Source organism: Nelusetta ayraudi, unplaced genomic scaffold, assembly GCF_046127955.1.
Source record: "Nelusetta ayraudi isolate G7.1 ecotype Tasmania unplaced genomic scaffold, CSIRO-AGI_Nayr_v1 ptg000050l, whole genome shotgun sequence".
Lineage (NCBI taxonomy): Eukaryota > Metazoa > Chordata > Actinopteri > Tetraodontiformes > Monacanthidae > Nelusetta > Nelusetta ayraudi.
The window spans coordinates 4,242,319-4,267,138 of record NW_027466100.1 but is presented as its reverse complement, the minus strand read 5'-3'; the positions used below and the strand labels follow the sequence as shown (position 1 = coordinate 4,267,138).

Here is a 24,820-nt window from a genome sequence, read left to right as displayed (position 1 = left end):
TTGCTGTGAGGTGGCAGCGCTAACCACTGCAGCACCTTGTCGCCCACACCACAAGATAGTTAGGGCAAATTATTAAAATCTGCTAACTAAATTGTATCCAAAAGATTTCTTCACCCATGTGTTTGTAAAGGTCCGCAGTAAGATCTTAAAATGTTGAAACTAAACTCCTGTATGTTTTTTCATAAAAACAGCTCAAGGTTGGGGTACCCATTCCCAATTTTCGAAAAAAAAACTGAAAATGTTCAGTTCAGTTCTGTTCAGTTCAGTTTCAACTGTTTTTTTTTTCCTCCATGATTCTGAGTTGATTGCAAGCATTTATTTATCACCAAAACCTTTGGTTGGTGGAAAAATGGCCACGCCCACTTTTAGATGTAAATTTGAAAGTAGCTTCATTTATTTATTTCAATTAGGCTGCTTGAAAAAAAAATACAAATCACTTTCACTACATGCAGTGCCTCTACCAATGCCACAGGCTGAGATGCACTTTATGCCATTCTTTATGCAGCTGCATCATCGGTGCTGCAATCACCATTGCAAAAAACAACTTGTGAACTGTAGGAGCTCTTCAGGTGCCATGGGGGTCCAGTGTTGGAATGCGCTCAGACCAATGAACACCCAATGTCCACCCATAAATCAAATGTCTATGGGTGGAGACTAGGGTTAGGGTTCGGGTTCTGTGTTGAGCCATTCACAGAATTCAATAAAAACAGCCTCTTGCTCCTCATCTATTTTCGTTTGTCCTCTCTTTCTCTGTCCTCTTTCTTCAGTCTTGGAGTAATGGTCACCTCTCTCAAAAAGAAGTTTGCCCATTGGCCAAATGTATAATGGTCCTGACAAAGTTTTGAATATTTTTTTTCTTGTTCCTGCTGAAAAAACATGCGGTGGTGCAGCTAAAAGAGGAGCTGCACTTCAAAGGACATCACTATTTGGGCTCCGTGCGTCCAACTTGGAGACATTTCGCAACAGCACAGTCCTCAGATACCTTTTTAATTTTTAATTTTTTTTTTCACCAAACGTCCCGGTGGGTGGTGACGCTACAGATTCAGGAACATCATGGCAACGACAAGCTTCAGATTTTTTTCTTTTTCTTCGTTTCAAGTGATGCAAAATGATGATTCACCCTCTGGATTGGTGACCTTTGACCAGCTGATAAGAAGCATCACAACCTGTTCAGTAGTTTGATGTGACAGGCTGAACTAAAGACACAATAGCTGCGTTGCGTTGTGTTGTGTTGCATGCTGTGTTGCATGCTGTGTTTTATCTGGAAAGCATCAGATTTTCTGGGTTCCGACCAAACTGTTGTTCCACTCATGGAGGAGGATTTTTCATCACTCAAAAAAAAAAAAAAAGCCTCCCCATCAAAGGTCAAGGGTCTGGGTCGTGGTCGAGGTCATGCATTTTGCATCAGGATCAGCGAAAGCTGGGGGGGGGGAAGAGAAGTGATGTAACTCTGTTGAGACCAGATTGTGCAGTAATTTTATGCTATTTATGTTTTGGATTTGGAAGGATTTTTTTCAATAAACAAACAAACAAAAAAAAAACACACTGCAAGGGAGTTGGAAGGCTGAGATTTTAAGTTTGAAATCTGTCTTAAAAATAAAATCTGTCATTTCACTTCTGTCGGTATTTCAGGACCAGTTGGTGCTCTTGGAGGAGAGAGAATCAGAGGCCCTGTTTGCACTTGGTCACTTGTAACTGTTTTGGGGGATTGAATCACGAGAACGGATCTTGAAGCATCTGTTCGCACTTAGCATTAACATGCGTCTCGAGCGTGCCATTTGTGATCGCATTACACCCCCTCGCCTCCCTGCAGAACCTATGCTACTGCAAAATGCGTCATTTCCGTTTTTAACGACTGGGGGGGCAGTAAAGCGCAAAACCACGGCGAGTTTTACATGAAAGCGAATAAGAATCAACTTCCTGTTTGCAGACTATATCAAGTCACTGGTTTTAATTCTACTGCAGCTCGTATGGATCCGAACGAGGAGTAACGACTGGTGGGACAGAGTGGTGACGACTTTATTTTCGGATCAACAGTGGCTGGCAAATTTTCGGATGCAACGTCGCACATTTAATCTCATATGTGGGGAACTGCGACCGCTGCTCCACTGACAAAATGCGCAATGAAATTTATTAGCATGCTAATAAAAGAGTCTAACAAAAATGATTTGTTTTCACTTCTTGTTTGTAACTTTATAATGACGACGCCGGGAGGTGGGGCGCCGACCAAGTACGTACACGGGAGAGGTGAGTGGAGTAGGCGGTCGTTAATGTGGACTGAGCTCGCATTCTGTTCACACGTCTGTGGCGAATGCAATTTTATGCGAAGCGAATACCCAAACCCCCTCCGCGAGGGGGTTTGGGTATTCGGATGACAAAACGGATTTGGACTGTTTGCACTTGGTTACTTCGTGTGTTTTTTGCCGATCGGAATACGAAAAACGCATGAAATGACCAAGTGCAAACAGGGCCAGAGGACAGTGGTGACACAATGTGCTCTTCCATGAGCAGCACTGAAGGTTTTTCTCTCTGCCCCTTTCCGTTACGTTCCCCTGCTAATTCAAATGCAATTGGGGGTTGCTGGTTTTTCCACTTCTGACCAGCAGCAATAATTAAATTAGATCTTCCAATCGCACAGGTGAAATCAATTCATGCAGAATTTTGTTGGAGGGGAAGAACAAAAAAAAACGTTCAATGCAACAATATACATTAAGCATTTTGCATCTTTGGTGCCTCGTGTGCTTGTTGCAGACTGTGTGTTTCAAGACTTCACATGTTAATGGCAAACTGTGATTTTCTTCTCAGTTTTTCAGTTTGTGTTCATAGAACCATATTTATAATAGAACGCACTGATAATAGAACTACATTCAGAGTCAAAAACATCTCCTGCTGCAATGTAGCGAGAACCCAAAGGTGCGCAAAGCTCCGACTCGGACCTGTGGGACCGTGGTCGAGCAAGGCCGTCGCCATCCTACGGCGGCAGAGCTATGGGCCAAAGGTTCCTACTGCCAGACAAAACTCAGGATGCAACAGGGTCTTTGCTGTCTGCTGCCATAAGTCCTGTGTGAAAAAGGAACTGCAAACTGTTCAGGGAGAAACTTCAGAGAAATGCAACTCTTCATACATTCATTCATTCACGTTTCTTCTTAAATATATATAATTGATATCAGTGGCAGGCCGTGCATTTCATGTCTACCCCATCAGTGACGTCATATTTAGTCCACCCTAAATTAATACATCTCATCATTTCCTCAATCCAGAGATAATCACACTTACACATCGCATCACCTTCATATAGTTGACTCAGTCGAGCAATATGAATACTAGTTTCTGAAGCGTTTACGTCATAATTTTTATGAGGATGATGCTTTTGATATACTGTAAATTCCGGACTATAAAGCGCACCTGAATATAAGCCGCAGCAGCTAAATTTAGGGGAAAAAACAAATGTGTACATATACAAGCCGCACTGGACTATAAGCCGCAGGTGTTTCGCCAAGAAACGGGTCCGCGGAGCGGATCAGTTCGCGGCTGCGAGCCTGCGACTCTGGACTCGCACCGCGGATCCTGTTTGCGGGGTCCCGCTGGTCACCTCGGTTAATTGGTATGGAGTCGGACCAGAACTCGACAACAAGAGCAAGACAAGACAACATTCAGACGAGAGCACGAGCGATCTAGCCAGATCGACTGCCTTTAACTTAAAAGCTGCATCATATGCAATTCTTCGTTTGTTTTCCACAATGAGGGTTTGTGCGTGAAAGCTTCCTTTGCGCAAACTGTCTTGCTCTCGTTCTGTATTTGCTTCCACTTTTGCTTTCGTTGTTCGCGTGAACTGCCTGCCTCACTCTTTCCCGAGCCCACCCAAAAATCCATAGTGGAGAAGGTCCCCTAGTGGCCGTTAGCTGTACAAATCCATAGATTAGCTGCACCGTTGTATTAGCCGCCGCAGGGTTCAAAGCATGGGAAAAAAAGTAGCGGCTTATAGTCCGGAAATGACGGTACTTATAGTAGTTTCTGAAGCGATTACATCACAATTTTTATGAGGATGATGCTTTTGGTATAGTTATCTTGAACAAATGTAATTGTTGATGCTGTGTCCGCTGACTATATTTCGATATTGTTAATGATTTGATATTTAAGCTCTCAGATGTGTGAGAAAGCGATTGGTTGGTGTCACACAGCCACTCCCTTTTAAGATGGCCTCCTGCGTTGGCACAAACATTGGTTTGAGAAAGATCTATGACCGAAACGCATTAAACAAAATGTGCAAGTTGGCCAACGTGAGCAGGAATTTTTTTCGTCAGTTTGGACTTTATTGTCCCCCTCCGACGCACCGGCCATGTCAATAGATGTGCGAGGATTTTTGCCTTTTTTTTTTTATTTACATAAAAGAAATCTTGTAAAATGTCAAATCCTGTAAAATTCACAAACTACACACAAAACTACTTGAGGTGATCTGTCTCAGTGAACCATGAGAGTGAAGCACAGAAAACAGCAGCCAACATCATTCTGATATAGAACACAGATGTTGGCTTAACCATTGGCGAGGCCTTGATACAAAAGCTTTTAATAACAAGGTGTGTAAAACATCGGCAAAACAGACAGATTGTGCTATCATTTCATTTTGGGCCATTGCAGAAAAAAATATATATTTTGACCACAACTCGCGTTTAAATGTAATCAGTTCAAATCCAGAAAAACACCAGCGAGCAAAAACAAAATGACTATAATAACAGAGTGCCACGCTGCCGCTATTATTCTGAGCCGGTCTTTAAATACACACAATACACACACCAACACACACACACACACACACACACACACCCCTTACCAAAATGTCAAATGGGAGTGTGTGAGTCACGCTTTTTGGATGATTTCAGGTTTGGCTGGTCAGATTAGCAGCAGGAAATCCTTCACAGACGGAAAGCTTTTCCCTTTTGTGTATTAAAGATTCAAAAATATAGTTTGGAAAAACAAGGTGGAATGTCGTAAACAATGCCAAGGAACAAATTAGCCGTGGCCTCTGATGGATGACGACCAATTGATCGTGGCGGCGATTGTGTGCGTGTGGCCCCTTTACAAGGAGTGACACACACACATCTCCGGCATGCAGCAGCATTGTGATAAAGGCCTCTAGGGGGGAAAAGCCAGGAGTCCGGTATACTTCAGGGCCTTACACACCAGTTCCTAAAAGCTCTGTGCAACTTCCTAAATATTGTTAATGACCAACCATGAGGAGAGACGCGGGCCAAAAATCTTTTGCAAAGACAGGAAATCGAATTGAATATGGCAGCAAAGTCCCTTGGCAGTGTTGGAGTCGAAGTCAATACAATATTGTTGACCATAGGAAGCTTGTCTCGCTTATCAACACCGAGGAAAAAACAAACAGAGGTGGGTCTTTAGTCGGATATATCGCTACAGGGGACGGTGACATGGAGCAGTGGGGGTTTCCCAACGGCTCAGCACGGCCCTGCAGGCTCTCCTGAATGACCTGACATGAGAGAAGTCAATGCTTGGAGGAAAAGCAGCCAGCTCAGACCTTTGTTCCGTTGTTCCTGTTTATTTTTTTTTAGGTCAGGTAAAGTCGGGGTGTGGCTGCAGACCCACAACAACCAGCTTTGGTGTCTCGCACCAAGCAGATGTAAAGATTCTAAATGTATAATACTAAAAGACATGCATAAGGATATGACTTATACAGTATAAATATAAACATAATTCATTCATTCATCTTCAATACTCGCTTATTCCTATTCATGGTCACGGGGGTCTGCTGGAGCCTATCCCAGCTGTCTTAGGGCAAAGGCAGGGTGACACCCTGGACAAGTCGCCAGTTCATCGCAGGGCCACATAGAGACAAACAACCATTCACACTCACATGTACACCTACGGACAATTTAGAATGTTCAATTGACCTCACTTTTGGACTGTGGGAGGAAGCCGGAGAACCCGGGGAGAACCCACACAGACACAGGGAAAACATGCAAACTCCACACAGAAAGGTCCCAGGTCCGGGCCCAGGAATCGAACCCACGACCTTCTTGCTGTGAGGCGGCAGCGCTAACCACTGCGCCACCGTGTCGCCTAAACATAATTCTGTATGTTATTATTATTATTTTTATTATCATTATTATCATTATTATTATTACAAGACTATAATCAGAAAAGCAGTTCAGTTGTGTGTGATACAGATGGGTGAAATGTGAACCACGCACTACCACTGCATTACTGCAGGAACGAGCTGAAGTCTGCACAGTTGAAGGGCAATTCAACACAATGCAAAGAATGTGGTGCTGATCACTAAGTTGTAAGCTGTGGTGTAAAATGAATAGAGATGAGTTGGTGTAACAGAGTTGGAAAAAAAGATTGAATTTATTAATTTCTAAGTTTAAAATATATGTGGATACTTTATTTATTATTCATTTATTTTGTTGTATATTTGTGAATTTTATCTCAATGTGTTATTTTATTTTATTACTATTTTTATTTACGTTTTTCCCTCACCTCTTTCTGTACCTCCCGGGCAGCACAGCAAGTCGGTCCCTCACAGTTCTCCAGTCGGTGTGCACTAATTGCATGTAAATATCGCTACGGTTACACGGTTGTTTTATGTTGGTTTTAATCATTAATTTTTGTTTTTGTTGACTGTTTTGCTTTTGCGCCAATTGGCAGCTGTGGCAGGCTGTGCTATGCGGTTAGCGCAGCAGAGATAACACGTCGCTGACTCGCTGGCTTTGTTTGTTTTTTTTTCCAATGTTGTTATTTTGCCTGTTTTTGCCACCTCTGTTTAGGGAACAAGAGGTGCAGAGAGACGGGCCAGAAGACTGTCAAAATGTGTTTTATTGTCTTCTGCAGGTATGTTTCCTTGGTTAAATGATATTAATTTTGCTGTTTTGTCTGTCCCCACATATGCACTGTCGCTTTGTCCAGTAGGTGTCACTGTTCACCTGTTCATAATGGTTTGGGACGATGTCCCATATGATGCAAAATACACTTTAGTGCTGTTTCCTATCAATAACATGCATCCCCAGCCTGTCTACGTTCCCACCTGGAATGAAAAAGTCCGTCCTTGACCCTCTTCAGCTTTCACCTTCTTTCGAAAATGTGTGCTTCAATCGGGCAGATTGTACTTCCGTGACTTAGTGACGTCACTAAGACACGGAAGTGCACTCAAACCCGCCTCCTCAGGTTAGTGGCACCGCCTCTGGTAAAGGTTTGTCACACCCACAGAAAGTTTTAGAAGCTGCGCCATGTTTTTCTGCTCGCAAACGCTCCGGCGAGAACGATGGCGAAACTACTAAGTAATCCATAAAATCTTTGAATTTAATTTTAAATCACAACATTTAGCAAAACATAACCTAATTCCCTTTAGTCGCAACAGACCATAGTCCGCCTTATAAATTTGGCCCGCATTCTGCAAGGAGAACTGATTCAGGCGTACTGGCTCCAATCCTGGATGGTCCACCATGCATTTGAGGTCCCCCTCAACCTCCCGCAGGCATCTGCTAACCTACAATATAGTACAAAGTATAAATGCCATTGTGTCTCAAAGATGTATGCAATAAACAATAATCAAGACAAACTAGATTTCATTTTTGATATCTTGACTCTTACCTGTGGTATCTCCAAACAGCATACATTTTCCTGCTCCGTGGGCATGGTGTTAGTTTCCACAGGAGAGGCTGTCAAAAGAAAAAAAGTTATAATTTCACCTGAATGAAAGTTGCCAACACAAGCAGAGTTGGATAAGACTTGTGACATTTGTCTAATGTTGAGATGGAGAACAGTGGCGTTTTAAGCAACATGGCACTGCCTCTAATTTTGACCATGACATATTGTGGATACAGACATATTTAAACTTAAGTTAAACCAAAAAAAAAAAAGAACAGTATATATATGTGTAAGAAGAGAACAGTTTCCTGTTATTGAAATTCCTACTGAAATATGTAGTCTGTCCTTTTGCTATGAGTTTTCTTTGAGTTATTCTTTTTTTATGATTAGTTAGCTGGCGCCATCTACTGGCAATTGACGACGTGTAAATATAACCGGAAACCGGAACCGGAACCTTATTAGCAGTTCTGGAGCAGTCTGCTAATGGTGAGCCACGGTCCGGTGTTTCTCTGCACAAAACATGAATTTTGTACAGTTAGCTTCCGAATTGACTGCATTCTCAGTTGTACTGATTCACGTTGGTTATGCTATGCTTTATTTTTATATACTGAAGTCGGTATTATTATTTTTCTTTTAGACATTGTTTGCAGCGGAGATCCTGATGACAAATCGGTTGTCATTCATTACAGGTAATTGTGTTCAATTATAAAAGTTCTTTGTGTGAAGGCACGTTCGTGAGTTTTACCTACCGCCATTACATGTGAGGCAACGTGCTTCACGATTATGTTTTTTTGGAAACCACTAGAGGGTGCTGAAGTGCAATTTATTTTGTTTGACGTTTTCTATTTTGTATTGTTGATTAATTTCCTACATAAAAGAGGATGATATTGTTTTAAAAGTAAATTGAAACTGTGTTAAACTAATTGTAAAAACCACTATATGATCACACCATAAAGTAACTAAGAAAAAAGAAGAGAACATTTAACTTTATTAGCAGTTCTGGAGCAGTCTGCTAATGACATTGTTTGCAGCGGAGATCCTGATGACAAATCGGTTGTCATTCATTACAGAAATAAAATAATTCATCATCCACCTGGTGCCTCGAAGTATGTCACTGGCGGGATGGGAAGGCAGCAGTTACATATGTATATATAGTTTTTGCCTAGTTACATAGTCTGATAAGTATGCTTTTAGTTTTTTTTTTTTTTTAGTTTTAATCAGTAGACTTGAAGAATATACAGAGGAGAGGTAAGTATAATGTTACTGCACTGTTTAGAAAAATGCTCATTCACCAGAAGAGCTCGAAGTAATGACGAGACAGCGGCAACAAAGCCGTTAGCATGAGCTAACGTGTAAGTAACAGTGTAACAACACACAAAGTAGAAACTTTAAAACATAAAGACGCACAGTATGTGTATCTTACCACTCTGAAATGTCCTGCTGCAGTCGCTGAGTCCGAATGTCTGCCAAAGCCTCTCCCTCTGGGTCAGACTCTGGCTCAAACTGGTATGGTTGTACCACACTGCTTCTGCTAGCCATGACCGAGTCGCTTCGCATTCACAACATTAGCGCATGGCTACCGGAGCCGAAGCAACAGCCCCTTCGAGAGAGAAGGGCGTGGCCAGGGGCAGCTCATTACCATAAAATGAAGTTATTGTCTTCTGCAGTAAATAAAAGATGGAAACATAGTCCCTTGGGTCATCCCTGAGACCAGTCAACACACACAACCCTTAGATTGGGAAGGACTAGTTGCATATATCGACTGGGGATTATTGTTAAAATGCGCAGAGACCTCCGCTCTGTCCAGGTTGAGCTCGATCAGCGACAGATTGCCCAGTGACTTGACACCGCTGGTAAAATATATGGAGGCTACTGACATCTGGTGGCAGAGAGAAAACATTACAATACAAAGTGCCATGATGTAAAATGTATTGCAAAAATCTCCAACTTGCCGGTGAACTGGACAGAAATTAGGGGAAAGTCTCACTCAGCCTCTTTTGCATGTGTATATTAGAAATATATAGGATCTAGTGATTTTAATGTAACAGGTACAACCTGGCTATAAATGTGACAATGTTACTACCAGGTGGATCATATTTGTGGTGTGGTTAACAGTGTTTTCAGGGGGTGTTGTAACAGAAACACTGCCTCTGTATTCTTAATCCAGCCCTGCCATGAGGCCACAGCCCACTTTTGGCTCGCAACCCTCCAGTTCAGAAACACTGAGATAAGCACTGATCAGTGTTGGACAACCTAAACAGGAATAATATTTTCATTTCTAATTAATAGCAAAAATATGCAGCATTTTTTACACTGCGTTAGACTGTGAAATAATTTAACAGTGTATTCACACTCACTTTTTCCTCTTCCACCTGAACTACCTATTATGTGCACGATACTGCTGCAGTCTTTGTGTGTCCCTGGCAGGTGATGACCATGACACTGGGAGCCGGAGGAGGCAGTCCTGGGATTCTTGGTGCCATTGCTTCATCTTTGCCACCAGCTTTCGCCACAGATCATGTGCAATTTTGGACTCTTGCCCTCTCAAACAGCAGCTATACCACCCCACCACTTAACATTCAAGCCTATTTCAATTTTAGAATAGTTGATGTATAAGACACAACATCTATTTTTATCTACGTGTTTATATTGATATACCTCATATACTTATGTGTCTGTCTGTATTTTTATATTTGAATTATATATATCACATTGTACACACATATATATATATATATATATATATATGTATATATATATATATATATGTATATATACATATATATATATATATATATACATATATATATATATATATATATATACATATATATATATATATATATATACATATATATATATACATACATATATATATATATATACATATATATATACATATATATATATATACATATAAATATACATATGTATGTATGTATAGGTGAAACATCGTCGACAGGTTTTCCTCCAGTCACGGCTGCACAACACATTTTAATTCAACACATTTTAAATTAGCTGGTAATGACAGAACAACATCTACAGCAAACATCTGATATAGCATCTTCATCATGAGTCGGTTGAATCAGGAGGTTCCTGTCACATTTCTGACAGTCAAAGAAGCACAAAGATAAAAGAAATATCCAATAAGGATGAAGTTGATTGATACAACAATATTCCAAACATGACCAATTGTGTGTTCTCACTAGTTTAAACAACAAAATAGACAATTACAGTTTGCAAATATCAATAACTAAGTTCATGTCTAATTGGTTTTGAAATTAATGATGAATTTCAGAAAACATTGGATGGCTAAAAGATAAATGTTAAGTTTTGAAGTGAATGAGTTTGTTTTTTCTTTTTTCTCAAATGAATGGTGTATACAGTAAAATCAAAAAACAACACAAAAAACAATCATTGTCATTTCTACGTGATTGATTGAAGACACTTTCCCATCGTCTATAACTGGTTTCAAATCATTTTCAAACTCGATCAAAGAGTCAAATCCATCATGTTTTTGCAATTCTTAATGTATTTGAGGTCACGGGCATAAGTATTTCACATGTATGCACCTAAACAGTGGATTTTAGTGCCAATAAATCTGAATCTGAATCTGAATCTGAATCTGGATCTGGATCTGAATCTGATTCCAAAAGAGAAATAAACTCCTCCTCAAACATCACTGAAAAAGCTCTCTCACACATCCTGATGTCAGCAGTTTTCTGATCTCCTGCCTTTCCAAAACTGAGATATGGGAAGAGTTTCTCAGTGAAAGTGTCTTCTTGAGTGTAGATGTGAGTCTGGTCCACAGCGTCGTAGAAGGAAACCTCCTCCTGGTCAAAGTCCAGCTGGACTCTGAGTCTCTGCACACTCTTCTCCACCGTGACAGTGTCACCAGAACAATCAGAGTATTTCAAACACCAGAGTCCATCTTCTGGTGAGACATGTCTCTCACCCTTCCTGTCAGCTGACTCTTTAGCGACACCTATAGTCCAGTCTGGATGATCTCCCACCTCCACGTCCCAGCTGAGTTGTCCTGAGCTGAAACCTTCAGAACCCAGAACACTGTAATATCTAGTGTGTCTCTCTGGATTATCAGGAAGCTGCTGAGGTGTTTCTCCATTTGTCACGCTGGTCAGGTCATCAGACAGGTGGAGCCAGCGGCTTGCAGTGTTTGGGTCCAGGATGACTGGACTGAAGTGGACCTGGTCCTTCATCTTCTGCAACACTGTGAAGGACAGGTTGCCCAGGTGTTTGGCCACGTTGATCAGTGCTCCTGGGAGCAGCTGTGGCTCTGACTGGGAGCACTGGTCTCTGGCTCTGCTGTGAAGGCCTGTATAACTGTTGAGGAAGACCATGGTGTCCTGCTGCAGCTCTTCCTCAACAACAGTGATGGTGCTGGACAGAGAAGACATCTTCTCCTGAATCTTCTCCATCTCTCTGATCACAGTCTTCCTCTTCTGCTCCTCTTCCTCCCTCAGAGCCGCCAGTCTGGACTCCTCTTCCCCTCTCAGGAAGAGGCGGAGCTTGTCAAACTCTGCTCTGATCTGCTTCTCTGTGGACGACGCCTGCTTCTCCAAGAGTTCAATCACTTGTTTGAATTTTAACTCAACTTCTACGTATTTCTTCTTCTTGTCCTTTAAAGCTGTGAAGTTGGACTTCAGCTGCTCCTTCAGTCCTGGGACTGCTTCTTCCATAGGAAACACCTTGTGACCCTGGTGGAGAGAAAACTCACACACAGAGCACAGAGCGTTCTGCTTATCCTCGCAGAACATTATGGACTCTGCTTTGTGTTTGCACAGCAGCTCCACCTTCACTGCTTCCACTGTCTAAAACGATCCAGACTGCTGGCTGTCAGCCAACGACTCAACCAGTTGCTTCAGGTCAAAGTCTGGATGCAGACTATCCTTTGAGGAGTTTCTTTTACATACGGGACAGTCTTTGCATTTATTCTTCTCCCAGAAGGTCTGCAGACACTTGGAGCAGAAGCTGTGGGTGCAGCTCAGAGTCACTGGGTCTTTGAAAGTCTCTAAACAAACTGAACAGTTGAGTAAACTTTTTACACAAGCTAATATCTCTGCCATTTCAGCAGATATTCCTCCCAGCCAGATGGATTGAAATATTTATTTCCAGTTGGGAAAGTCAGACTCACCGACTCAGTCTGTGTCCTGTGGAACTGGAGATAAAAAACCTCCAATTGTTTTGCTCAAAGCAGATACTCTGCAATGCCAGCTAATGGCGTCTCAGCTCCTTGTGACAAGACGACTTCTCATCAACCTTTGCACCTTCCGCCTCAATAAGTGACACCTGCAGGTGGGGCTGAACAGTTGATGACCTTGTTGGTGCTTTATTAAGGTGACAGTCCTCTTGACTGTCTGAGGCTCCTTATATACTGTGGAAAACAAGTAAACAAGCAATATTTTATACCCCCATCCATCCATAAATGAAATTAATTTGGTTTTCCTCCCTTTAGAAAGGTTCTCACATTTTCATAAGAATCTCCATACATCAATAAGGGTCCCAGTGCTCCCAGTTAGCTGCCATCGTGCACCAGCATATTTCTAAGGAAGCCTGGTGTGGACAATCCAGCTGCCTTTCCTATGTAAATATACATTTGTAGCCACACATCTGCAATGTAAAAAGTCCACTCTGTTTGACCTCTGCTGAATAATTAACTGCAGTCAAGGTCATTCAAAGTCATTGGAGCTGGAATATTTGCATTCTTTGGAATGACAGTCAGTGTGACCTTTAACCTTAAATGCCAGTAAGGCCAAAGTGTTGTATTGGGCCGATTGGGACACAACTGAGTGTAACGGGTGTGTCTCTTGTGATGTTGTGAACATGCCCGTTAACTTCTGAATCTTGCGTTGTGTTCATGGAGACATGGACTCAGGTTGCAGTGTTTGCTGCCACTTTATTCCTGGCTTTCAATGAACGCAGCACAGGCTGTATGAAGAGACAAATGAATGCAGACTGTAGTGCCAGAACGACGTTGAAGTTGGCGCCACATTCGCCGCGGTGCTGCTCAAGTTTCGATTCCACCTTAAAAAAATTGTTCCGCGGTTTGACCACTAGATGGCAGTGCTTATTCCAACACTGTTCAATATAAAAAAATAAATAAATCATTATGTCTATGTTGACGAGGATTTCTGACTAAATTATTATCATTGGAAAGCCTGGGAGCTCTACTATCACAATCAGTTGACATATTCGACAATCCACCTGAAAAACTGATAATATCAATGGCAAAGTTGTCAAATTTGGAGTCCCCCCAAAAGGTCAAAAATGAGTTCCCATATTGTATGTCAACTGATTGTGATAGTAGAGCTCCCAGGCTGTACGATGATACCTCACATGTCAATTTCTACTGTATAATTATGGAAAAAACCCACCTCAACATAGACATAATGATATGCTGAATTGTATATGTTGAAAAGTGTTGGGATAAGCACAGCCATCTAGCGGTCAAATTGAGAATTTTTCTTTTAAGGTGGAATCGAAACCTAAGAAGCACCGCGGACATTTCACAGTCTTCATTTATCACTCCTAAATATATATTTATAAACCCGTAACAGGTTAACTAAAACAAAGTAGAACCGGAAAAGAGAAATGGAAACCGACCTGCTCTCAGTGGGCGCAGCACAGCCTGACAGCCCCAAAACTCTCTGACTGGAGCCCTGTTCCAAACAGAATTTCCCTTGGGATAAATAAAGTATTTATGATTCTGATTCTGATGAGCTTTATTGAACATCTTGAAAAGAGCAGAACCTCACAACCACAGAGTTCCCAGTATATATTGTAGCTTCTACGCCAGATACTTGACAGCTCGCTGTAATATACAGATAAAAACTTCATCATATGCAGTAATACAGGATTGTGATGATGTTTTCAGACAGTACTTGCAGCCGATCATTTGCAAACCTCTGAGGTTTTTAAAGAGCTTTATTTATTGTTTTCTCATCATTAAGATAATACATATAATGCATAAGCAGAATATGCACTGATGGAAGAAACAAGAGAATAAATCCCCACCTATGGATTTCAGCAAGCCCGGATCATTAACCGGGCCGTCTGGGCCACGGCCTGGCGGGCCTCGAGCTCTCAGGGGCCTCCGGGCTCCGGTAGTTAGCTTTCTTTTTTGTCACGTATGCTGCGTTCAAGTGGTGTCGGAAAACTGAGTTCTTCTTTGCAAGTTGTTCTTCCAACTTTGTTGCGTTCGTGTGCTCTAAAGTTGTAATGTGGGAAAACATGAATACTCGTTTTCTTTAATCTTCCAAACAAATAAATCAGGTGTGAGACACCAGGTAGCAGAGGAAACAGATCAGATCAGCCATCAAATATAACCCAGTCGGAAAGTCGTTTTTTTCCATTATTTCGACACCACATGAACGCACATGTATCTACCGGTATAAAGTTGAAAAGCACAAAATGTGAGTTCTGAAGGTTAACGTCAGCTAATCTAAAGGAAGGAAAGACATGGAAAAAAAAATTAAAACGGTGGGAGAGTGGAGCCTCTAAATTAAAAGAGGGATAAAACATTGATTAGGAGAGGGATAAAAGACATTTGGAACTCCGACAGAAGATTCCAAACATTGCTAGTTTTTTCACCGCGTCTTCTGGGAATGTAAATGTTAATGAAGAGCCAGCAGTAGAGGACAAGAATGTCGACGCAACAATCCGTGAAGAGCAGGTCCGCTACACTGTGGCAGATGCCTCCGATCCACCAACTCAGAACGAGCATGACTCAAAAACGTCTGAAATTTCTGTCCTTCCTGGCAATAGAGTGGGAACAACCCGGCAAGCGACCCGGGTGATAATCGGCTCCAATCAGAGCCGATTATCGTACTTGTGTATCCCATGATGCTTTGCGTGCTGCTGCAAAGCATCATGGGATCCTGGGAAGTCAGCTGAAATTAGCGGCATGTACTGGTAAAAGACATGACATATAAATGTAAATATTGAAGTTTCACATAAAGTAACCAGTTTTTAACGTAGGATTTTACTTATTTGATCATCCAACGCCATCGTTAGATGGCTAACCAATGGTTAGCTGGATACTATAAAAACGTCACTTCCGGGGTTGGCCAGCAGGAGGGAACAGCGCTGACGCAACGAGGAAATACGCTGAAGGCTAGACCGTCCCAAGTGGTTACCAGGGAGGCGGGGTTTGGTCCGTCCTTCTAGGCTGGGTACTCGAAGAACGCTTCCTTCAGACGGAGGACACTCGGTCTGAAGGGTGCAGACCCTGAATTGAGACACAGCACATAAGTGTTTTTTCCACAGCCTGGATCTCTTCCGGAGTCCATTTCCTCCGTTTGGCTTCAGATTTCCCTATATAAAATCGGACAGTTAGTTAATAGTCGTCTAAAAGTGAAAAATGCACATTTCAGCTCCGCCAGAGGATACAACATATTCAAAAGCCCAGAGAGAAAAGATTTATCAACTTACCCTCTTGTTTGCTGTGGTGTGACCTCCCTTCATTCAATCTGCCTATTAAATAAAAAGACCACAAACTGAGATATTCACTTTATCCCAGTTGGCCACAACATTAAAATGGTGCTAACTGGTTTTAATGACACAGCCCGTTGAGACACTTCTCTAACTTTGCGGCTGTGTTGCATCATGTGGACCAGGTTTTTTTTAGTCCTGGTCCTTAAGAGCCACTGTCTAGCATGTTTTAGGTGTTTCTGAGTTCAAATGAATCGATATTTATTAGGCTTCTGCACAAAATTTAGAATGTAATGGAAAATAAGTATTCTTGGCATCCCGTGTAATCTGTTAGTCTGTCTTCTCGAGACTTTCTCCCCGTGGGCCGCCAGGGTGAGGTCACTGTATGTCTTCTCGAGACATTCTCCTCGTCGCCCGCCAGGGTGATGTATTTGTTGTTTTGTCTCCTCTCATCCTCCCCTCCCCTTTCCTTATCCTCGTCCTTCCCAGTCCAAGGGATAAAGGACCTCCATCTTCCTTGTCTCTTTGCACTTGCACTGGCATTCATTCAAGCTGTTGCACCTGTTGCATCTGTTCTGTTGGTTGTACTTTGCAAGTGCCTCGGATATCCGATCTTTTATTTTCTGTTCATTAAATTACTTATTCACTTAGCATTTCTGCCTCAGTAGCTTTGCTCTTTTCCACAACAATTTGGCGTCACGAACAGGATAGCTGGAGACCCGTCAGTGAAACTCTGGGACGTCCAGGGCCGCGCACCAGGAACGGAGAAATCTCCTCGTTCCACCTCTACCTCGAACCAAGCATTCAGAGACGAGAGGATCGGCGTCTAAGAGTGGATCTGATCGGCTTCACGTCTATCCAACGAACCTGGAGAGAAAGTGCTGATCCAGAGATCGGGTGAGAAGTAATTGTTCTTTTTCCAGACATAACAGTGACCAAGGTGTTTTTTTTCTTGTCGTCCACGAACGGTCCCCGTGCAGGACGGAACGCATGTGTTAGTCGTTTCTGTATGGGTAGGCAGTGATTGTGAATCGCTGCAGTGCCAGTACAGAGTGTGCGTTGGCCGGGCCTGTCCTGCTCACCAGATATCCAAGAAGGTTGGTGAGGGCTGAGCGGGCAAAACCTTTGGTGATAAGGCACCGAAGGGGTCAATTTTTCTCTACCTTTTTGTGCCTGACTAGAAAAAGGGGGCACAGGGACGCCTGTGCAGCTACAAGTAATAAGTCTAGACAGGGATGGGGAAGAACCAGAGCAAAGTGGCTGCTGCAGTTCCCCAGGGGGGGACAAATTGTGGACGACATGAGGAAGAAAAACGGTCCAGATTGTCTTGATATGTTGGATGTGTGGGTAGAAAAGTATGGTTTCCCAGGGGGGAGGGGGGATCACTGAGTATGGAGGAATTGAGAAACTTCCGGGATAAACTGAATATAGCCGAGGGAAAGGTTACAAAAAAGAAAAACCCAAACAGGTGGGTAATTCAAATAATCAAAGATCATGAAAGGTGTTTTTCATTCTGGAAAACTGAAGCAGGAGTCAGGGACAGGAAACAAGTAAAGAAACGTGCAAACAGCACTGGGCGCTGGAGCACAGGGGTGACAGAGATAACGGCAGAGGGTGCACACACTCACACACACTCCCCAGAGGAGGGAGAAAAGGAGCCGCTCACACACGAGCATTCAAATGCACCAAATCGTCTGTATCCTTCTCTTACAGGCCCGAGGGACCCTCTCCTGGACATGCCTGTCTTCCCTCCTCCCGCCTGCCCTCATCCAACGCTACCACCATACAACCCTGCGCACTCCAGCACCGATGCCGCAGCGTCGCCACGTTCATCAGGACTGCCGTCAACCAAACGGCCAGCCTCGTCACTGTTTTCAGACAAGGGCTGCTCCCCCAGATCGCCAAAGCAGTTAACACAAGCTGCTGCGTGGGGATTGAAGATGCCCGGCTGACAGAGGTCCGACGTCATGCAGTGCACACTGAGAGGCTTCTGCAGGAGGCCTCCCTCACCATGATGAAGCACCTCAGTGACACGGCGAGACGGCCCTACAGGAACAACGACAACCGACGAAGGGCGACTAGCGGAGACAGAGGAGAAAAAGGGGGCATGCCACATCTGCGGCCGAATGGGTCACTGGGCCAGAGAATGCCCTGACAAAGGAAGACACCGCGGGCAGAACCATGCCCACTGCAGCCAAGAGAGTGATCACGAGGGCCGGAAAAGAGGACCCAACCCAGAGCAGCTGAGGAGAGGAGGTGGAGTGGGGGACACGGCATGGACCCGGCGAGACGGACCCCCGGCCTACAGCGTCTTCGCAGGGAAGTGATGCACACACACACATGCAACACGCTTCTTGTAATGAAGAAATGCTTGCTGTCCCCTCTAACTTCCCTTCCCCTGCAGACAAATACACTGATTCATATTCTGATGTTGATTATTCGGAAACGTATACTGATTTACATGTTGATGCTGATTTTTGTTCTGACAATGATTTAGGTTCGACTGATTGCTCTCAGCCTGACGGTGAGACATGCATTGACACTGACATAGAGTCCGAGGTTGATTTACGTGACCAAATTTTGAGCACCATTGACAGGTTAGAGCGTCGTCACGCGCCGCCTCCTCCCAAATACACGTTGTATGAAGAAGCTGCTTTTGAGAAACTGCCGCGGGTCACTTTTAGAATTATGGGTAAAAATATCACATTCCTAGCCGATAGCGGAGCAACACTGTCGCTCATTCGTGCAGAGGAACTTCCTCAGTGGGGAAAGAAAGGGGGAAAAAAAAGGGAGATATGTTTATTCTGTCGGGGCAGCTGGAACGAAGAAGAGAGAGCCTCTCACCACTCCACTTACTTGTATTGACTACGTCGACGAGACATGCACATCACAAAACCAAACTAAACACAGCTTTGTATTGTCAGAAGTGTGTCCGATGAATTTGTTGGGAAGAGATTTGCTTCTAGCCATGGGCATGAATCTCATCTCCACCCCCGACGGGTTGATTGTTGCCAGGTCGTTATCTTCCTCGGCCTTGGCTCAAATTCCTAAGCCTCTCTTGCATGTCTATCAGTGGTTGCTTCCCCTCGAGGCCCCAGAAGAATTGATAGCGGCGGCTAAAGATAAGGTGCCGGGTGATGCTCACTTCATGAAAGCTCCCAATTTGCACTGCACAGCCAGTGCAACTCGTGAAAGAAACAGCGTGTTTGAGAGTGAGTTTTTTTTTTTCAAGCGTGAATGATGACCTCTTTGTTTCTACGTTGTTTTGGGGCCCCCAACGATGCGTTGCCTCTGTTTCACTCACACCAGAGCAGAGTGCATTTCTTTTTTTTTCTGTCCGTGGGTCTACCCCACACATTTCACTTTCCAAGAGTCCAGGTGTAGCCCTGGGTAAAATCAGGCATGTTAAATAGACAGTTAAAATAAATAAATAAATAGCAGTTAGGGCTAAAAGGAAGCAGTTCATAATAAATAAGTTCATGATTAAAAGGTCACTTCAGAGTAAAAGTATGACGGAGTAATTCAGCGGTAGATTGTGAGTTCGGTGTTGTGAATGTGTCTCCCAAAGAAACGGACCCGTTTAACAAAATGTATTTTATTTTGGAGAAGCTGGTGTGAAGGCGTGGTTGAGGTGAGCGGAACGGGAGAGAAGGGAGAGAGCGAGTCGGAGGAAGAAAAGGGAAAGGCGCATGGTAAAACGAAAAAGTAAATTAAGTGTGATAGAAGTCCGTCATTACAGTCGTTCTAGTGTTCGACCAGAACTCTTCTGAAGGATTAGTGACGAACTTCTAGCGAGTGGAGAACTCAATACGAAAAACGGAAGACGAAGAGAGTGCACGTAGCTGCTGACCAAGTGGCTGCTAACCCGGAACTTGGCTAACGAGCTAGTGGCTAGCAACCTCGTGGGTCGAGTCGGAGAGAGCAGGTGCGCAGTGGAGCTGAGCCGAGTTGGATGGTCGTCCGCGGTGGAGCCGAACCGAGTTGGATCGTCGTTCCCGGTGGAGTCGAACCGAGGTGGAGCCGAGGTTGGTCATCGTCTGCGGTGGAGCGAGCTGAGGTGGATCGTCGTGGTGGGTCGTCGTCCACGGTGGAGCTGAGCCGAAGAGGATCGTCAGCCACCCGGCGGGAGTTTCTTGCCTTCCTTTGGAGCACTCACTTCCCCTGCTTCAGCGGCTATTCTTCTCACCTGAGGTACAGCTACCTTTTTGTTTTGGCCTGTAAGGTGAAGCAGCCAGTCGTTTAAGGCTACCACGTACCCGAGCTGCAACCAGGCCTGCTACGGTAACTCAAGTATTGCCGGCTATTTTATTTTATTGGGGGCCCCACAGTAACAGTGTGTCGTGTGTATGTGAAATATGTGAACAAAGTCTGTTTACAAATGTTAATTATTGTGCTTTTATTTGTTGAGTAAACATTTTCTTAGTTTATTTTCCATTGAAACAGTGTTGGTGTTTGATTTCATTGTTTTACAGTCATTAAGGTAAATGAGAAATGTTAAAAACTGGTTGAGCAGACACATAAGATACAAGGTGTTTCAATTCATTATTAAAATGTGTGTGTTTGCTAGGTAAAAATTTAAAGGGTCACACAGTAGTGGAAACCATTGATTTCCATACATTTAAGTTCCTTACAGAAATCTTGTTTGTTATGTTATATTTTAGAAAGAGCTCAGGTTAGCCACCTCTCCAAATGTTAAAATACACCAGAGAGGCGCTACACAGGCAACAAGTGGGAGGACCTAGGTCCGTTTTTGACAAAATGCCTGTCGACCAAAGACTGGCAACGAAAGGAGCGGGGACATTTTTACTCCCCCTCCCTGAATGTGCATAAGACTGATTTTCGACTGTTTGCACCTGACAGAGGCACGCGACAGCGAGCGCCACAACACGAGTTTTGCATGTTTCACTGACATATCGCAGCTGCCCGAGGAACTGAGTGAGGTTCCCTCCTCACTGTGGGCTGCTCACAAATACGATGTGGGTCTGATCAAAGGTGCCGAACCGGTGAAGATCACACCCAAAGGTGATATTCGGCCCAACCAGCCGCAACATCCCCTGAAACCAGAAGCTGTTGAAGGGATCACTCCTGTTTTTGATTCTCTTCTCGAAGCAGGTGTCATTGTCCCATGCCCCGACTCGCCAGTGCGCACGCCCATGTTCCCTGTCAAAAAGGCCAGAGTTCTTCCTCAACGTGATGACTGGAGGTTTGTTCAAGATTTGAGAGCAGTTAACGCTGCTGCCCACGCCAGGGCACCAAACGTGCCCAACCCACACACGATTTTATCACAAATTCCGACTGATGCAACGTGGTTCACAGTTGTTGACCTGTCCAATGTTTTTTTAAGGTTCTGCACTGCTGCAGTACGTGGATGATTAATTGATCGCAGCCCCAACAGAGGAACAATGCCACGCTGATTCAGTCAGCCTGCTCAAACACCTCGCAGCCGGGGGCCATAAAGCGAGCCTACAGAAAATGCAGTACTGCCAGAACACCGTAACATTTTTGGGCCATGTCTTATCAGGCCAAGGTCGTACGCTCTCCCACAAGCGTATCGGAGCTATCTAATCTTTTCCCAAGCCGCGCGCACAAAGAAACAGCTGATGTCCTTTTTGGGCCTTTGTGGATATTGTAGAAATTTTGTTCCAGATTTTTCAATCCTTGAGAAGCCAATGAGGGAGCTCATTCACAAACCATGCATGACTACGTCCTCCTAGCTCACCTGGTCCGAAACGGCTGAACACGCGTTTACAGCCATGAAAAAGGCCCTGCAGTCGCCTCCCACTTTAGGCGTCCCCGACCCCACGAAACCGTTCGTTCAGGCTGTTGATGAGAGAGAAAGATGCATGACTTCTGTTCTTTTGCAGAAACACGGCACTGACCTCAGACCTGTTGGTTCTTTTTCAGCTAAGCTCGATCCGGTTGCAGCAGGCCTGCCGAGGTGTCTGCGCGCCACAGCTGCCGCTGAAAAAGCCCTTTCAGCATCCCGTGACATCGTGGGATATGTGCAGCTCACGTTGTTGGTACCGCACGCCGTGTCCCTGATTTTAGCAGAGCAGCGCACGTCACATCTCTCTGCCGCACGGTACCTGGGTTATCACACCTGTTTGCTCGAAATGCCGAATGTGACTGTGAAGAGATGCAACACATTTAACCCAGCATCTCTCATGCCTCTCCCCACCGACGGAGAGCCACACGACTGCATAGCAGAGCTAGACACAATTTGCTCCCCCCGACCTAATGCTGATTTTGTTTTCTACGCAGATGGTTCAGCGTTCCGGGACGACAAAGGCGCCAACAGAGTCGGTTACGCAGTTGTCTCCGACTCGGAGGTCATCTGTTCTGACTCCCTTCCATGCCACCTCTCAGCACAAGGGGCAGAGCTGGTTGCGCTAACTGAAGCGTGTAAATTTGCAGAGGGCAAGTCTGTCACAATCTACACAGACTCCCGTTATGCGTTTGGTGTCGTTCATGACTTTGGGGGCACTGTGGAAAGGCAGGAAGTTCCTCAAATCAGACGGGAAGCCGGGGTTTAAATCATGTGCTTATTGCTGACCTCTTGCAGGCCATACTTTTGCCCTCCCAAATAGCAGTATGTAGATGTTCTGCTCACACTAACCTTCGTGACCCTGTTTCCCAGGGCAACGCCAGAGCTGACTCGGCAGCGAAGTCAGCTGCAAGGCTGCCCGCACCCTCGTCAGCCGCAGCACCGATGATGACAGCCTCAGTTGAGGAGGCTGATGCATCACTGGCTGAGATGCAGTCCCTCGCCACAGCAAAGGAGAAGGCCGCTTGGCGCTCCGCCGGCGCACGCTGGGACCGCGTTTCTAACATTTGGGTAGGACCAAACGGTAACCCGTGTCTGCCAAAGCATTTATTCCCACATTTCGCTAAATTGACGCATGGGTTAGACCATGTGTCAAAGGGGGGGATGTTGGAGTTAATCAATCAATTTTGGTTCACTAGAGGGTTTTCAGTCGTGGCACAGAAGCATTGTGAAGCGTGTTTAATCTGCCTCTCACAAAATGCAGGACGACCAGTCAAGATGGCAGCAAAAGCAGCACACCCGGCTCCAACCAGACCATTTGAACACGTCATTATGGACTTTATCGAATTGACACCGTCAGCAGGGAAAAAGTATTGTCTGGTCATGGTTGATATGTGGTCGAAGTGGGTCGAACCATTCCCCAGCGCCACACAGTCAGCCAACGACGTGGCCAAGGCCTTGCTGACTGAGATAATTCCCAGATGGGGAATTCCAGACAAAATATCCAGCGACAATGGGACACATTTTGCAAACGAGGCACTTAATCAAATTGGCAAACTGTTTGGCATTGACCTCAGAAAACATTGTGCTTATCACCCTGCCAGTGGTGGGGCGGTAGAGCGGGAAAATGGAACGCTGAAAAGTAAGTTAGCCAAATGTTGTGCCATGTTGCCCAGACCTAATTTTAATTAATGTTGATTAGTTTAAGTGCTTTGTAGTTGTTGTTTTTTTTTTTTAAGTGTCACTCATCTTATTACATGATATCATCAAGTTATCTCGTTGGATCACTTTCATTCTTGAGTTTTAATTGTTAATCCTTCAAGCGGCCATAATTTCTTTCTAGAAAATATTGCATTTTGATATAAAAAACTTCAAATGGCTGTGACTTGAAATTGGATAGAGATAAAGCCATACTGTAATTTAGAAAAATCTTCAGTATGACCCAAACTTTGTGAAAGGAGTACATTTTTGTTTGTTTACTCCACAATAAACAAACAAACAATTTTTTGTATTTTTTTATGTGTAGCCCTGTGATAGACTAGTGACCTGGATAGGGTGTTCCCTATCCAGGTCACAGAAAGCACATTTCACATATAAAGCATATGAAAACCAAAGAAGGCAGAGGGAGGCATGGCACATAGGAAATGAAGAAAACAACAAAAATGTCTGTGAATGTTCTCACTCAACCAGGAAAACCACAGAAAATAACAAATATCAATGTGTGTATATAAAAAAAGATATCTAGACTTGTCTTACCTTGTGGATCAGTGTTGATCTGATCAAGATTCTTGCCCTTAAACTTGGACAGCTTTCCCTGTTCCAGAGCAAGAAGTACCTTACTTATTTTTTGCCAGCTGTAATGTCCCTTCAGGCATGCCGATAATACTGACGATGTACTTTGATATCGTGGCCCAGGAAGTCAGCAAGGTCATCCATTTCATTTACCTTCGAGTTCAGGACCTTGGACGTCGTGGCCATGTGTTTTCTGAGTTTAGTGGATAACGATGCTTCTGGGTTTCTTGCCCCCACAGTTTTGAGAAATCTGACGAATAATATCTGATCCTCTGAAATGGTTGAGAGTTTGTGGTCTTCCAAAAAAAGAATATGTTCTCACAAGTAACTCCATCGATGCCCTCATGTCAGATGTGACGAGAATGGGCACCTTTCGTCCTCGTTTGCCTTTTATTTCTATTCTCTAAAAGTGCTTGCAAAGCTTTCGCCCAAGATCCGACAAAGCAAGCTCCACATCTGGATGAGCTGTGAGGTATCCCTCAAAGTAAAAGCACTAAGTGGCATTTTCCGATACCTCTCCTTCTCTTCTACGATTGAAGAGAATAATTTCACACAGTGTCACTTTTGCAAGTTCTCCCCAGTGCTTCCTACTATGGTCTTCTTTGAGTTTTTTTTTTTGGCACTCCTTTCTTTGCACATCGAGATACAGGTGCATTTTCTTCACATCGTCAGTAAAGGGAAGAAGCTGTGGGACATTCCATTTTGCCT

The 24,820-nt window shown here is 44.0% G+C and overlaps 3 long non-coding RNA genes and 1 pseudogene across 4 annotated transcripts in view; 1 reads left to right on the top strand and 3 right to left on the bottom strand.

Annotated features, from left to right (window-relative positions):
- Window positions 1–7,387: 7,387 nt before the first annotated feature.
- On the bottom strand, window positions 7,388–9,238 carry LOC142895788 (uncharacterized). Its single transcript, XR_012928257.1, has 3 exons — window positions 9,032–9,238; window positions 7,612–7,679; window positions 7,388–7,507 (listed from the first exon to the last, which is right to left on the bottom strand). It is a non-coding gene; the product is annotated as an uncharacterized LOC142895788 (long non-coding RNA).
- LOC142895789 (uncharacterized) lies at window positions 7,978–8,663 on the bottom strand. Its single transcript, XR_012928258.1, has 2 exons — window positions 8,411–8,663; window positions 7,978–8,088 (listed from the first exon to the last, which is right to left on the bottom strand). It is a non-coding gene; the product is annotated as an uncharacterized LOC142895789 (long non-coding RNA).
- Window positions 9,239–9,981: 743 nt separating the features above from the next.
- The window catches only part of LOC142895956 (uncharacterized), a 57,154-nt gene continuing 42,315 nt past the window's right edge, over window positions 9,982–24,820 (top strand). For both annotated transcript variants that reach the window (XR_012928282.1, XR_012928281.1), the window contains exon 1: window positions 9,982–9,996. This is a non-coding gene — a long non-coding RNA (uncharacterized LOC142895956). The remainder of the gene's footprint in view (window positions 9,997–24,820) is intronic.
- LOC142895962 (E3 ubiquitin-protein ligase TRIM35-like) lies at window positions 10,583–13,050 on the bottom strand (annotated as a pseudogene).